Source organism: Microcebus murinus, chromosome X, assembly GCF_040939455.1.
Source record: "Microcebus murinus isolate Inina chromosome X, M.murinus_Inina_mat1.0, whole genome shotgun sequence".
Classification (NCBI taxonomy): Eukaryota; Metazoa; Chordata; class Mammalia; order Primates; family Cheirogaleidae; genus Microcebus; species Microcebus murinus.
The window spans coordinates 2,207,632-2,223,484 of record NC_134136.1 but is presented as its reverse complement, the minus strand read 5'-3'; the positions used below and the strand labels follow the sequence as shown (position 1 = coordinate 2,223,484).

The 15,853-nt window shown below is 37.3% G+C and overlaps 2 pseudogenes; both read right to left on the bottom strand.

The window, feature by feature from the left end:
* Positions 1-919: 919 nt before the first annotated feature.
* Positions 920-5,964, bottom strand: LOC105855290 (large ribosomal subunit protein eL18 pseudogene; annotated as a pseudogene).
* A 367-nt stretch (positions 5,965-6,331) lies between these two features.
* LOC105855291 (ATP synthase F(1) complex subunit gamma, mitochondrial pseudogene) lies at positions 6,332-7,201 on the bottom strand (annotated as a pseudogene).
* Between the last annotated feature and the right edge of the window lie 8,652 nt (positions 7,202-15,853).

Sequence of the window (15,853 nt, the reverse complement as noted above, 5' to 3'; positions counted from 1 at the left end):
ATCCAGGATAGCATAAACAGTGCTAGCTCACTGTCATTTCTTAGGATTGAGTAACATTCCATTGTGAGCATATACCACATTTTAATTATCAACTCATGAATTGACAGGCACTTGAGTTGTTTCCATGACCGTGCAATAGTGAATTGTGCTGCCATAAACATTCAGGTGCAGATGTCTTTATAATAGAATGTCTTATGCTCTTTTGGGTAGATGCCCAACAATGCTATTGCAGGGTCGAATGGTATTTCTATTTCTAGCTGTTTGAGGTATCTCCAAATTCTTTTCCACAAAGGTTGCACTAATTTGCAGTCCCACCAGCAGTGTAAGAGTGTTCCTGTCCCTCTGCATCCTCGCCAGCATTTGTTGTTTTGGGATTTCTTGATACAGGCCATTCTCACTGGGGTTAGGTGGTATCTCATTGTGGTTTTGATTTGCATTTCTCCAATAATTAGAGATGTTGAGCATTTTTTTTTTTTGATATTTGCAGGCCATTATTCTGTCTTCTTTGGAGAAGTTTCTTTTAATTTCTGTCGCCCATTTCTTGATGGGATTGTTTGATTTTTTCTTGTTAATTCTTTTAAGTTCTAGATAGAATCTTGTTATTAGACCTTTATCAGAGGTGTAGAGATCTTTTTGAAGAAACAATCTTTGGTTCCTTTGATTTTCTGTATTGTTTTTAGATTATCTGACTATTTAATTTATCTTCATTTTAATTGTTATCATTTCCTTCCTTCTGCAAGATTTGCATTTAGTTTACTCGTCTTTTTCTATTTACTGTAGGTATAACGTTAAATAATGCTTTGAGACTTTTAAAAACAAAATTGAGGTAAAATACATATAACATAAAATTTACTATCTTTATTATTTTATTTTATTTTTTGCATCCAAAATCTTTTTAATAAGAGAGTGGGATCCAGGGTTAGTTTTTGTAGCCTCTGCCGGCCTCTGGCATGATCGAACTTCTGACCCTTGGAGCAGACATAGTGTTTGGTGCGGGGTTCCTGGGGCCTTGCCGAAATGCCGGTACACCTCTCGGCCCTTTCGAGAACCAGAAAGCAAGACAGTGCCACGGCCCTTGGTGTAGTCCAGGGCCAGCTGGTCGAAGGTGAGGATCTTGCCCCTGGCCTTGAGGATGTGGCTGCGGGTCCAGTTGCTCATGCAAAGTGTACACACCTTCAGTTTGGGCACCTCTTGAACCCGCACATCATCGGTTATGGTCCCCAGAACCACTGAGGTCTTATTTTCCTGTCCAGGAAGCCTCATCTTCCGGATCATCCGGGAAAGGGACAGAGGTGGTCCATTGGTGCAACACATAAACAACCTCTTTAGCACAATCTGGTTGAAGGTGGAGTCGGTTCGTTTGGCCAGAAACCTATATAGCTTGACCAAAAAGCCTTAGGTAAATGTCCTGGCTCTTGAGCTCCTTGGGACGAACCTTTCGGTTATTGTTGTGGCGGATATCGACTCCCGTGATGGCGCCTCCTGCTCAGCACGGTTCAGAAAAAGCCATCTTAATTATTTTTAAGTATACACCGTAGTAGTGCTTTGTACTAATCTCCAGAACTTTTTCATCTTTCATCTCTATACTCATTAAATATCAACTACCTTTTCTCCTCTTTCCCTATTCCCTAGCAATCACCATTATACTTTCTGTTTCTATGAGTTTGGCTACTCTTGATACCCTGTGTAAATAAAATCACACAGTATTTATTTTTGTGTGACTGGTTTATTTCACTTAAAGAAATGTCCTCAAGGCTCATAGATGTTGTATCATGTGTCATAATTTCCTTCCTTTTAAATGTTGAATAATATTCAATTATGAGTTCCGGTCCCAATTCACCCACAGGGAGCCCAAACTGGGTCTATGTCTCTCAGCCTCTGAGTCGGCACTGTTCTCCTTGGAACACCGTGCCAGCAGCACCTGAGAGAGCTGGCGGGTTGGAGCTTAAACTCTGAGTTCTCCTGAGTCAGCTGTAGGGTCCCAAAAGGGAAGGTCCCATTCCCTGGAGGTTCCTCTGGCTGGTGGCTGTATTGTCTCTCTGGGTAGCCGCGGGTAGGGTTGGCGGAGGGGAGGAGGAGGCAATATGGTGCCTGCCGTGTTGCTGGGGTCTGTGCACACGGAGGTGCCCGGAGGAAGTTGGGAACCTGGTGCCACGTCTGCTACAGGGTCACTGCTGGCTGGCCGCGGCCATCTCTGGGCAGGTGTCCGCAGCCCTCTCCACCCGCTGGGGAGCCCACCAGCAGTCCCAAATGCAGGGGAGGGGAAACAGCAAAGCCACCTACCCTTGCCACTGGTCTCCGGGCTGCTCCGGTGGTCTCAGCCTCCAGTTCTCCTCTGCAGCCTCCTCCCGTGGAGTCTCCCGGGTTCTCAGGTACCCCTCCTTCCAGCTCTCGTCCGCTGTATGCTCGTCTTCTTGCTTCTTTTTTCTATTTTCTTGTAGAATCTGTCTTTTCTGCAGAGACACTCTGTCTGGAGTTGTTTCTCGTCCGCCAAGTTGGTCCGAGTCCCCTGATATTCAGTTTTTTATTTTAATATAGTCCAATTAATTTATTTTTACTTTTCTTGTCTGTGCTTTTGGTGTCACATCCAAAAGTCATTTCCAAATCTAATGTCATGAAGAAATATATTTTCTTCTAAGAATTTTATAGTTTTGGGTCTGCTATTTAAGTTCATTTTGAGTTACTGTTGTATATTATGTAAGGTAAGGGTTCAACTTCATTTTTTTGCATATGGATAGCCAATTTTCTTGACAACATTTGTAGAAAAGACTATAAAGACTCTCCTGTTGAATAATTTTGGTAGCCTTGTTGAAAATCACTTGACCACAGATGAAATGGTTTACTTCTGGACTACTTTATTCCATTGATCTCTGTGTCTCCTCTTATGCCTGTTTTGGTTACTGTGATTTTGTAATAAATTTTGAAATCATGATATGTGAGACTTTCTATTGTTTTTCTTTTTCAAGATTTTTTCTGCTATTTGGGACCCAAAGAGATTCCATATTCATTTTACAATGGATTTTTCCATTTTTGCAAAAAAAATGCTATTGGAATTTTGATAGAGATTGCTTTACTCTTTAGAGTTTGATATTCTCCTCATTTTTTCCCTGCATATTATTTTTTTCAGTAGTTACTACAGTAGTTACTGCATATTCTAAGTTCATAGCATTCTAGCTTGAACTGATACCATCTTAGCTCAATATTATGCAAATTATCAACTCCTGTATAGCTCTGGTACTTTCCATATGGTTATTATCACAAATTATATCTTTTACATTATGTGTTGTTATTATAGATTTATAGTTTTTATTTAATGAATTTCTCTTTTAAATCATATATAAAAAGGAGGAGTTATAAACAAAACATAAAATATTTAATGATACTGACTCTATATTTATCTCTGTAGTTACCTTTGCCACTATTCTTTTTTTTTCTTTGTATGACTTCAAGTTACTGTCCAGCATTTTTCATTTCAGCCCAAAGAACTCACTTTAGCATTTACAATAAAGGGTACAATAGGGCAGGTTTACTGGCAAAAATTTCCCTCAGCTTTTTTATGAGGATATCTTAAATCTCCTTTACTTTTGGAAAATGGTTTTTCCTGATATAGAATTCTCTGTCTCTCAATTGATGTATTTAGACAATTCACATATAAAATGATTCTTGTTATAGCTGGATTAACATCTACCACATTTGTAATTGATTTGTATTCATTGCTCTTGTTCTTTCTTTTCCCCCTCATTTTCTACTTTGTCTGATTTTAATTGAGCAGTTTATATGATTCCATGTTCTTTCTTCTTATTATATTAATTATACCTCTTTTTAAAAAAATTAGTAGTTTCTGTAAAGTTTACAATTATACATTGAAAACTAATTTAAATCTACTTTCACATAACACTATTATGCTTCATGGCTAGTGTAGGCATCACATAGCAGAGTATTCCCAATTCCTCTCTCCCCTCCCTTAGAACATTGCTGCTATTCATTTAATTTATACTTATGGTCTAATCACTGAATACATTGTTACTATCATTATTTGAGAAATTATTCTACTAAATCAGTTAGGTATAAGAAGAATAGAAAATTTTATTTTACCTTAATTTATGCCTTCTCCAATGTTATTTTTGTGACAGTTCTATTGTCTGAAATATTTTTTATTCTTCCCAAGGAACTTCTTTTTTGATATATCTTAAAGATATATTTGAAATATATCTTTTTTGATACTGATATTTCTACGTATTTATGGGGTACATGTAATATTTCATTATATATAGGATGTGTAATGGTCAAGTCAAAGTATTTAAGATATCCATCAGTTCATACATTTACCATTTCTATGTGTTCCTTCTAGATATTTGAAATACAAAATACATTGTTAACTCTGCTACTGAACATTGCATGTTATGCCTTTTATCTAATTGTCTGTCTGTACCCATTAATCAACCTCTCACATCCCCCCAACACACACTTTCCCACCTCCAGTAACTACCATTCTACTTTCTACCTCCATAAGATCAATTCTTGTTAGCTCTCACATATGGGTGAGAACATGCATGTTTGTATTTCTGTGCCTGTCTTATTTCTCTTAATGTAATGACCTCCGGTTTCATCCAGGTTGCTACAAATGACATAATTTCATTCTGTTGTATGGTCAAATATTATTCCATTGTGTATATACACCACATTTTCTTTATCCATTTATCTATAGATGGACACTTAGGTTGGATTCTATATCTTTGTTATTGTGAATAGTACAGCAATAAGCACGGGAGTGAAAGTAATTCTCTGATAAACTGATTTCATTTCCTTTGGATAAATACCCAGTAGTGGGATTGCTGGATCATGTCCTAGTTCTATTTTTAGTTTCTTGAAAAATATCCATACTGTTTTTTTTTATAATGGCTGTACTAATTTACATTTTCACCAACAGTGTATAAGATTTCCCTTTTCTCTGAATCCTAGCCAGCACCTGTTATTTTTTATCTTATTAATAATAGCCATTATAACTGGGGTAAAATATATCTCATTGTGGTTTTGACTTGAATTTCCCTGATGATTAGTGATGTTGAGCAGTTTTTCGTGTACCTATTGGCCATGTTTATGTCTTCTTTTGAGAAATGTCTATTTAGTTCTTTTGCCCACTTTTTAATGGGATTTGTTTTGCTGTTGTTGAGTTGTTTGAGTTTCTTGTATATTCTGGATATTATTTCCTTGTTGTATGAATAATTTGTGCATATTCGCCTCATTCAACAGGCTTTGCCTCTTCACTCAGTTGTTTCCTTTGCTGTGCAGAAGCTTTTTAGTATAATATTATCCCACTTGTCTATTTTTGGTTTTGATGTCTGTGGTTTTGAGGTCTTAGCCATAAAATCTGCCTAAATCAATGTCCTGGATTATCTCTTCTATATTTCTTCATTGTAAATATACTATTTTATACCCTTTAAAATTAATAAATGTTTTTCAAGAGTCTCAGCTCTATAGGTTTTTGTAATTGCACAGAGCCAGGTGCCTACTATCACAGTTCCTTACAGAACAGTTCCATCACTGTACAAATTCTCTAATTTTCCACCTTTGAAGTCAATCCCTTCTCCCACCCCTAACCTCTGGGAACCGTTGATCTGTTTTCTTATAGTGTGTCATAGTTTAGGGTACTATGTTTAAGTTTTTAATTCATTTTGAGTTGATTTTTGTATATGGTAAGAGAATAGGCTCTAATTTCATTATTATGCATATGAATATCTATTTTTCCCAGAACAATTTATTGAAGAGAGTGTCCCAAGGAATTTCTTTTTTTTTTCTTATTTTAAGTTGTTTATTGTAAGATAATTTCCAAATATCTTGCTGTCTTCATTCAAACAGTGGAGCAACAACTTCTTCTGACAAAACAGCAGTAAGTTAAAAACAAATCAGCTGGCTGAATTTTCCTTCTTTACCTCTTATCTGAGGATGGAACTTGATTTTCATTAATCCACAGCTGCAGCACCAGAGGTAATTTCTTTTTTTTTTTTTTTTTTTTTTTTTTTTTTTTTTTTTTTTTTTTTTTGAGACAGAGTCTGCTTTGTTGCCTAGGCTAGAGTGAGTGCCGTGGTGTCAGCCTAGCTCACAGCAACCTCAAACTCCTGGGCTCAAGCGATCCTTCTGTCTCAGCCTCCCAAGTAGCTGGGACTACAGGCATGAGCCACCATGCCCGGCTAATTTTTTCTATATGTATTAGTTGGCCAATTAGTTTCTTTCTATTTATAGTAGAGACGGGGTCTCGGTCTTGCTCAGGCTGGTTTCGAACTCCCGACCTTGAGCAATCCGCCCGCCTCGGCCTCCCAGAGAGCTAGGATTACAGGCGTGAGCCACGGCGCCCGGCCCCACAGATAATTTCAATCAACTCTTTCGTGATGACAGCTTGGCGGGTGCGGTTGAATGTCAAAGTCAACTTATCAATCATATCAGAAGCGTTCTTGCTGGCGTTGTCCATGGCTGTCATCCTAGCACTCTGCTCACTGGTGGTAGACTCCTTCAAAGAGTAGTAGATGATGTTAGCCAGATTGTATTCTTGGTAATTTTGCAGCACATCAGAATCAATATCATCGTAGATACTCATAGTCTCAGCACTTGCAATGGTATTAAGAGAGAAGATGGGTTTTTCTTCTGTCTTATAGGAGATGACAGACCTGAAACGATTAAAGATGATAGAGCCTTCATCAAACTCATATCCAGAATTTAGTAACTCAAGGGCAATGGCTGACGCATCTCCAAAAGTAGGGGGCTTTCTGCTCACTTCTTTGAATGCCACCAGAAACTGGTCAGAATGAGTCCTATAAAGTATGCCCCTGATTTTTTCACCAATTCCAACAATCATAACTTCTTTCCCGGCTGCTGTGAGCGAAGCCACCCCAGTTTTCATCTGCTTGGCAACTGAGGAATGGATGGCACCACAAAGCCCTCTATCTGAGGACACACCAATGATGAGGTGCTTCTTCTTGTCTTCAGGCACCTTAATATCAGCTTTTTCGTAAAGAGCCAAAGATCCTGTTCTGTACACTCGAGCTGGTTTCAGATCCCTCTCAGCTCGGGCATATTTTGCTGCTGCTACCATTTTCATAGACTTGGTAATTTTCTGGATGTTTTTGATGGACTTCAGTCGCCTGGTAATATCTTTCAAAGTTGCCATATTTCAAACTTGGACCCAACCGCGCTGAAGGTCGCTCCCAAGGAATTTCTTTTACCATTGCTTGCAGGGCAGATATTCTGGTGATGAATTCCTTTTGTTTTTGTCTGAGAATGTCTTTATTTCTCTTTCACTTTCGAAGGATAATTTTGCTTTACATAGATTTCCTGATTGGTGTTTTGTTTTGTTTTATGTTTGACACTTTAAACATATCCCCACTCTCTTCTTGCTTGAATGGTTTTGACAAGTAGTCCAATGTAGTTCTTATTCTTATTTTCCCTCCTCCTTCTTCCTTCAAGTTTTTATCTTTTCCCTTTTTATTCTACAATTTGAATATGATATACCTAGATATAGACTTTTGGTATGTATCATTCTTGGCATTGTTTGAACTCTCTAAAACTGTTTGATACTATCAGTCATTAATTTTAAAAAATTATCTGCTATTATTACTTCAATTATTTCATCTTCTTTTTTCCTTTTTTTTTTTTTTGCTTCTGCTAGCCCCATTATCCATATGTTGAACTTTTTAAAAATTGTTCAACAGTTCTTAGATAATTTGTTATGTTTTTCAAATTATGTTTTCTCTTTTAGTTTCAATTTGCGAAGTTTATATTAACATATATTCAAGCTACTGGATTCTTTTTTAAGCTGTGAACGGTTTACTGATGAGCCCATCAGAGGCTCTCTTCATTTCTGTTACAGTTTTTTAAAAATTTCTAGCATTTTTTCCTTTTTTCTCTTGCAGTTTCCATATATCTGCTTATATTACCCATTGCAATTGCATGTTAACTATATTTTTCATTAGAATCCTTAACATAGTAATCATAGTTATCTGAGTCTGATTCAGATGTATGTTTTGTGTTTTCAAACTGTGATTTTCTTGCCTTTTAACCTGCCTTCTAACTTTTTTGTTGAAAGCCATATGTAATAACATGATAACCCAAGTTCCTATTAGGTAATAGAAACTGATGTAAGTATAACTTTCATATGAAGTTTCATATTAATCTGGCTAGGCTGTGTTTAATGCTTGCTATAGCTATAGGCATGAGAGACTTCACTTTTCTGTAGTGTTCTTATTTTGCTTTCCTTTATTGTCTTTGAGTTTCCCTAAGAATTCCTTCTTAAATAGAATTAGAACCTTGAACTTCTGTCAGCTGCAGTTCACTATTATTTTACAGAAGTACTTTGATGTGGTAGTCAAGTGTGGAGAAGGGGAAGTTTTATAATGCAATGATTACTTCTTATTCTATTTGTTGGTCTATGTTACTTCGCAAGTATTTCTTAGCTTTTTTTTCCACTTGTAGATGAGACAGGAAGGTTAGAGAGGGCCAGAGTTTAGTACATCCCCTTTCCTCAGGTTGAATAAGATTCTGGTAAAGTCTTTCCCCCCATAGAGTGCCTACTCTTTTTTTATTGCTTACTCTTTTTTTATTGCTTTTATTATTTTTTATAGCTTTTATTATTGAAAATACTTTGCATATATTTAAAATTCTTAGTTTTCCCTTTCCCTACCAGAAACAGGAGAGGATTTTTCTTGGTTCTGTACTTTAAAAACCTGGTAGGTTTCCTGTTAGTATAGCTGATGAAAGTGTGGAGGCCCCCTAAGAATGAAGCTCCCAGGAGTTTCTCACTGTCATGATAGTTCATTCTCAGCCTCCAGCAACATGTCAAAATTGCCATTTAGGTATTTTTACTAATTTATGGCTTCAGTGGCTTCTGTTCCAGGTAAGCTCTGATTTTCTGTGTTCACCTGACTTTCTAGATTTTGGGGTGGTAATTTTTCCTGAGACCTCAATTCACTGGGAAGTTCAAGAAAACTCATTGATTATCATTTTGTTCAACTATTTTCTTGTAGTAAGGATAGGAGTGATGACTTCTAAGCTCTTTACACACCAGAGCTGAAATCAGAAGTTTAACTTTTTTTTTGAGACAGAGTCTCACTCTGTTGCCTGTGGGCTAGAGTGCGGTGGCCTAGCTCACAGCAACCTCAAACTCCCGAGCTCAAGGGATCCTCCTGCATTAGCCTCCCAGGTAGCTGGGACTACAGCTAATTTTTTCTATATATTTTTAATTGTCTGGCTAATTTCTTTCTATTTTTAGTAGAGATGGGGTCTCACTCTTGCTCAGGCTGGTCTTGAACTCCTGACCTCAAGGAATCCCCCTGCCTCGGCCTCCCAGAGTGCTAGGATCACAGGCATGAGCCACACCCAGCCCCAGAGGTTTAACTTTTAAAAAATATTTTGTTTTGAAATAATTTTAGACTTATAGAAGAGTTGAAAAGGTAGTACAATGTTTTCATATAACTTCACCTCGCTTCTCCTAATGTTAATTTTATAAAACCATACTATAGTAATCGAAACTAAAAAATTATGTTGATCTACCAACTTTACTAGAGTCTTTATTTGGATTTTTCTAGTTTTTCTACTAATGTCCTTTTCCTATTCCAGTATCCAATTCAGGGTCCAATATTGCATTAATTTATCATGTATACTTAGTCATTTCCATTCTGTGACAGTTCCTTGGTCTTTCTTTGCACGACATTTTTGAAGTGTACTTATTCGATAATCTGTAGATAAGTTGTCCTTCAATTTGTTCTTCAATTTGGGTTTGCCTGATGTTTTTTTCATTATTATATTGGATTTTAGGGAATAATACTACAGAGATAATGGGCATTTTTTAGAGAATCATATCAAGAGAAACATTATGCTGATATGCCTTTTTATTGGTTTTTTTATTATAGATTGATCACTTGATCACTATCTTAAGGTAGCGTTTGCTAGGTTTCTTCATTGTAAATGTAGTATTTCATACCCTTTATAATTAATAAATGTTTTGGAGGAGTCTCAGTTCTATATCTTTTGGCAATTGCACAGACCCAGATGCCCACTATAACAGTTTCTTACAGAACAGTTCCATCACTCTACAAATTCTCTCATGTTTCATCTTTGAAGTCAGTCCCTCCTCCCACCCCTAACTTATGGTAACCACTGATCTGTTTTCCATCTCTATAATTTTACCTTTTCCAGAATGTCATATGATGGAATCTTCCAACAAGTAGCCTTTTGGATTTGGCATCTTTCATGTAGTAAAAATGCATTTGATATTCATCTACTTTTGATTCGTACTCCATGGTATGTATGTACCACAGTTTGTTTCTCCATTTCAGATTAATTTTACTGTTGTTGAGAGTTGATGGTCAGTTCCTGGGAATGGCAAATTGTCTGAATCTCTATACTTCTTTCAACTGCATGATTTATAACATTGCTCCACTATTCTGAATCTTTCTGATGGGCAAATCTCCCTTTCAATCCATAGGCAGAACAGGGATCCTTAGCCCTACTTTGCAATTGAGGAAATCATGACCTAAAGATTAAATAACCTGCTCATCACAACTTAGTAAGTTAGTGGCAGAGCCAGGATTTTGATCCCAGATTTTGTGATTCTTAGTACAGTAATGGAAAGCATTTGGGGAGAAGAATTAATATGACTAAAAGCTGGAAAATAGGCTCAAGAAGGACTAAATTTTTGAAGTATTTGGCCTGAAAAAAGAGGGATCTTAGAAAAGACTCTGGAAACTCATTTTAATCAAATAAAGGGTTTGCAACTAAGGTTAAAAGAAGACTAGATTATCTTTAAGGAAAGCAGGACAGAGTGCTCAATTAGACCTAAGATGTGAATGGGAGGCCTGGAGTTATTTTGTCTTTAAAAGTAGATTAGAGCAAAGCAAGAATATGTTATAGAAACCCACCTTTCTCCAGGCTGTAGACCAAAGATTTAGAGGAGTTCTCAGGAGCAGTTTGTGCTTCATCATCTCTGGTTTACTGAGAAGGTTGTAGAAAAGGAATGAATGTTTTCATTGATCTGCAATTGTGTGTAAAATCATAGATCCATAGAATGTCAGGGCTGGAAAGAAACTTAAAGATCATCTAGTCCAGTCTCTCTATTTTAAGTATGAGTCTGCTGAAGCCAGCTGATAGGAAATTAATTGTAGAATGTCTAATGGGGGATTGGAAGCTAGGTCTCCTAACTCTCAAGTACTCACATTGATGTGTTCTTAAGATCATCATATAGAGACGCATTCATTTGATTATCACTTCATTCTATAAATATTTACTGACTAATATCTGCCAGGGTCCTGGATTTCTTTAGGCTTCACCAACTTGTAATATCAAATATGAGCACATAAACAATATGGTAATATTATAAATTTCACTGGTTCTTGATAATACCTAATTAAAGACTCTCTTGGAAGCCTATCTTTTACGTATGTCTAGAAATTTCACATATCTTACTTGTATTTGTACCTAATTTTCCTCTTCACCACTCCTTTCTGCCTAGCCCTGCAATTTCCCTTGTGTAATGTCACTAGAGTCCTCGTTATGCCAAAGTTACCAGGTGGCCTATGTCAAAGAAGGGGGAAATGTCCTTCTTCTAGTTACATTCTGCCCTTTCAGAGATATCCCTAATCAGCACTAATTGAGCTCTTAATCATTCAGTTTTCAGAAAAAGAGCTTTTTCACAAGGTCCTCAAACCTACCACGTTCTTTCCTCAGAATAATCTGGTCTGGGAGGCTCTTTGATCCTCTGTCACATAGGACTCTGGCAGGCACACCTACAAGTTTATCAGATATTCCTGACCTGTCTAAATTCCAATTAAAATTAAAGCTGTAAACTCCCTGATCCCATTTTCCTCTTCTTCCTCACCCAGGGTTGAACAACTGACACCTAAATGAAGACATAAGCTCACCTGGGCCTCTTATAATTTCACATGGCTATCACATTGCATTGTTGTTTGATGTCTTTTGAGGTCAGTGGTTCTAAATGGGGGAAATTTTTTCCTCCTCATTGGGAACATGTGGCAATCCTGGAGACATTTTTGGTTGTCATACTGGGGGAAGGAGTGCTATTAACATATAGTGGGTAGAGAGAAGGAATGCTGCTAAACATCCTACAATCTCATCTTCCCAACAAAGAATTTTCCAGAACAAAATGCAATATTGCAAAGGTTGAGAAATGTTACTTTATAGTAGGGTCAGGGTTAAGACAGGTGTAGAACTCACTCACCCATATACTCTATGATCTTTGAGTTATTCAGAAAAATTGCACTTGAGCTGAAATTGCTGAGAATATATTTGTTAATAACAATAATAGGTAATGATTACACAATTTGTTTTGTGTTCCAGGCACTATTCTGGGTGCTTTACATAGGTTATCTTATTTAATCCTCACATTAACCTTATGAGGAAGTTACTGTTGTTAACCACATTGTACAGTTGAACAGGGAGAAGTTTATAGAGGTGTAATATAAGATCCTGTCCTAACTTGGAGGCCAGTCAATCAATACTCATTTATCAGAGAGGATCCTATACTAGATGTTAGTATTACAGAAACAAATAAGACCCAGCCCTTTGCTAGGGGAAGCGTGGCCAATAAAGGGCTGTTTGCAGTTAAAACTTCATCCAAAGTCTACAATAAGGCCTACATAATCTGACCCTTGACTGGCTGTAGGATATCTTCCCTCTTGGGATCCTAGTTTTCAGCAACCATAACATGAGAGGTGTAGACTTGGTAGTCTCTTGCTCTGATGTTTGAACATTTTATATTCATCTGCTTATATCAAGTGTTACCTGCAATGACCTATAAGTCTCTATAGGGAAGGGAGTTGAGTATTAATTTGGTACATATCCCACACACAAGCTAGTTCCTGATTGTAGTTTTTGGTGATAACAGCAGCCAAGTAGTGAGTATATACCAAGCAGTGAGACAGGTAGGGAGGACATGTAGGCAAGGAGATGGCTAGTGAGAGTGGATTGACTGGAGTTTGGAGGGGCATATTTGGTAAGGCTTCCCAAGTTAAGTCTTTTTGTGCCATGTTAAATCTATTTCTATATGTATGGTTGGAGTTTCAGCTCTCTTGGAAAAAAGAAAGTGTTTGTAAGTAAGATTGTTTTCCTTGGCATTACTGGGAATTTGGTAAGAAAGAAAAGAAAAGCTGGAAATAAAATGGAATGAGGCAGAAGAGAAGAAAGAACAAAGAGGAGATGAGGGAAAGGGAAGAAGGTGAGAAGGATAGAAAAGAAAGAGAGGAGACAGAAAAGGAGAAGACAACAGAGATGAAGACTAAAAACAAAAGAAAGAAGAAAAGTAGAGAAAAGGAGATGAGAAGTTGAGGAGAAGTGAAAATGAAAAGTCAAGAAAGAAAAAGGAGACAAGTGGCCAAATGGAAGAAAGGAAATATAAATCTAGTCATTTGTAACTGAATTTGTAACCACCAGGTGTCTAGAGAAAAATGCTAAGTATTGTTAGTACTCTCAGACATTCACAGCTCCATGGAATAAGGTCTTGTTGAACTTTACACAATTTCTCATGCAATGAAATTGGTCTTGGCAATACACTGTGCCAGAGAGAGTGGCAATTCATCATCAAGGCTTTTAAATGTATCTGCATCCTTCCTTGCTGGAACAAACACTATGGCTCAGACAGATAAACATGAAGCCCTGAGCAGCTGCATGTGTGGTACATTTTCCTGGAATAGTTACAAAAGCTTAAATCAATCAATATCTCTCTCTCTCTCTCTCTCTCTCTCTCTCTCTCTCTCTCTCTCTCTCATTTTAAAATTTTAAGTAAGTCACCCCTTCAGATATATTCATTGTCTTCTCATTCTAAATTACTCAGAGCACAATCCCTTCTATGTCTCCCATGTGTTTTGTACAAGTCATATCCCTCTTTTAAGGAAAGAGTGCCTAGGATTCTGGTCATGTGGAATGAATGAGAAGTGAAACTCAAGTTCTTTAGGATGCTTTGGTTCTAACTTCCAAATCTTAATGACTTAGGACAAGCAGTTATTTGACTCATAGAACATTGTTGCTAGGAGAACACTGAAGATTACCTCTTTGATTATCAGCCTGCTCACCCTCAATATACATACAACCTCTTATTTCACATAGATAGGAATGGACTCATATAGGTCTCCTGACCCCTAGGCCAGTTCCCTTTGCCATAGCATTATATGCTGCCACTAATGTCAAGATGAGGTACAAGAAAATAGACAAAGCCTATTAGAAATCAGACTAAAAGTTTGGCCTACTGAATGGGCCCCTAGCTTCTCTTGTTCTATCTGCCATTGGTCAACTGGAAGGATTATATTGCAGATACTAGGGGAATAGAAGTCGACCATGCAATAGAGGGGAGCTCTGTATAGGAACTCTGCTATTCTTCAAAAATGGTGAAAAAGGGGCTCAGTGTGATGCATCCATGGGGAAAAGAGAAAGTGGAGAGAAAGATGGGATGACTCTGATACTGTCCAAGAATCTGAGTATGTATTGTGTCAGGTGCTTTAGCTACTTTATCTCTTTTAGTTTTTACATCAATTCTATAAGGTAGGTATTATTAACTTTAATTTTAAAACTGAGGAAAGTGAGGCTCATAAAAAATGAAGTGACTTCACCAAGGTCACAGAGAAGTGACAAAGGTGGGATTTAAATTCTAGTTCTTCTGACTTTGAAAGCTTTCTTTCTTTCTATTTACACCAATTGCCCACTAGATTCTCCTTGCCCTTTAAAAGGCTGGTTTGTTTGAGTTCTCAAATATTGGATGAGCTTCAATCATAGGACTGTGGAGTGATGAAAGTGGATGAAAGGGACCTTTGAGACCACCTAATTCCATACTTTTACAACATTCTTACCACTAAGAACCCTTTGGATTTAGTTTTTCTCTTCTACTTTGAGATCCTTTGTCTTTTTGATAAACAACATTTATTAAGCAATAATTAACTTGTGTTCTCATTTTTATTAGTCAAAGATATATATGGGCTGCACAGCGGACTTTGTTGTTTTATGAGTTGAGCACAGCCATTACTCTGAGCTGCCATTAAGCTTTTCAGAAGTAGACCTTGAAAATTTCTTCAGTACCAACATGGCTATCATGAAAAGCTCACAGATTAAATTCTCTCTCTCATTTTGCAGATGGAAAACTGAAGCTCAGAAAGTTCAAGTAACTTGCCTGGTGTCAAGCATCTAGTTAGTGGGCAAATAGTCACCAGATCCAGGTTTTCTGTCTCCCAGTTCTGTCTTCCACCTTCACCTATGCCAGGATATCTCTCTCCTCAAGCAATTTTCTTGCAGTTTGTTTTCATCTTGAGAGTGCTGTATTTTCAGGGCTCCAGTATATCCTCTGATGGCAGATAGTTCTACTTGGGTAGTTTTCCCACAATGTAAGTTTATTTGTCTCTTGAAGAGAATAACAAAGGCGTTTAATCTTACTCATTACCTTGCTGCTGTTGAATGGGCTAGTGTGATAGAAGACAAGGAGAGTGGAAGAAGACACTGTGGCAACAGCTCTGTTAGATCAGAACTAAGGACTGTGAGGAATCCAAACAGAAAAACCAAAGTCCTACTGATGAAAAAAATCCCTCTCTAGCTGAGGTGATAGTAACCCCACTAAAACAACTCAAAATTAATTAAAAATAATCAGAAGACTCAATGAATTGCGTTGCTTTACCCTTTGAGGTAACTTTACTAATTAATTGGCAAATATTTTATGAGGGTCCACCATGTGCTAAGAAGCACTACTTTAGGCCAGTGATGGGTAAATGTAAAGGACCACTTATACCTATTTTATATTTTGTGGGCTATATATCTCTGTTTAAACTACTCAACTTTGGGATTGTAGTGTGAAAATAGCAATAGACAA